The sequence below is a fragment of the Etheostoma spectabile genome, chromosome 8, assembly GCF_008692095.1.
Source record: "Etheostoma spectabile isolate EspeVRDwgs_2016 chromosome 8, UIUC_Espe_1.0, whole genome shotgun sequence".
NCBI classification, from domain to species: domain Eukaryota; kingdom Metazoa; phylum Chordata; class Actinopteri; order Perciformes; family Percidae; genus Etheostoma; species Etheostoma spectabile.
Window position 1 is genome coordinate 17308441 of NC_045740.1, and position 324 is coordinate 17308764.

Consider the following 324-nt stretch of genomic DNA (forward strand, 5'->3'; position numbering starts at 1 on the left):
GTGTGTGTGTGTGTGTGTGTGTGTGTGTGTGTGTGTGTTTGTACTTACAGTTTTCACAACATTGAAATCAGTACTCTAGCAAGTCATTGAAAACATGTTTAGGTTCCTTTTTGGACCTCGGTCTTCTTCTTCAAAGAAGACCAAACGAAGGAGTGAGAGACTTTCGTCTCTTGAAGACTCCTACCCTCGCAGGCAAAGGGGTGAGAGCCCAATGCCTTGTGCAACAAGCAAGCCCTCTAACACCGGGCAGCAGGAACGAAAGGATGTGAGCGCTCTGTTCTTCGTTGGCAACAACCCTTCTACCATCACGAAGGAGCACAGGCA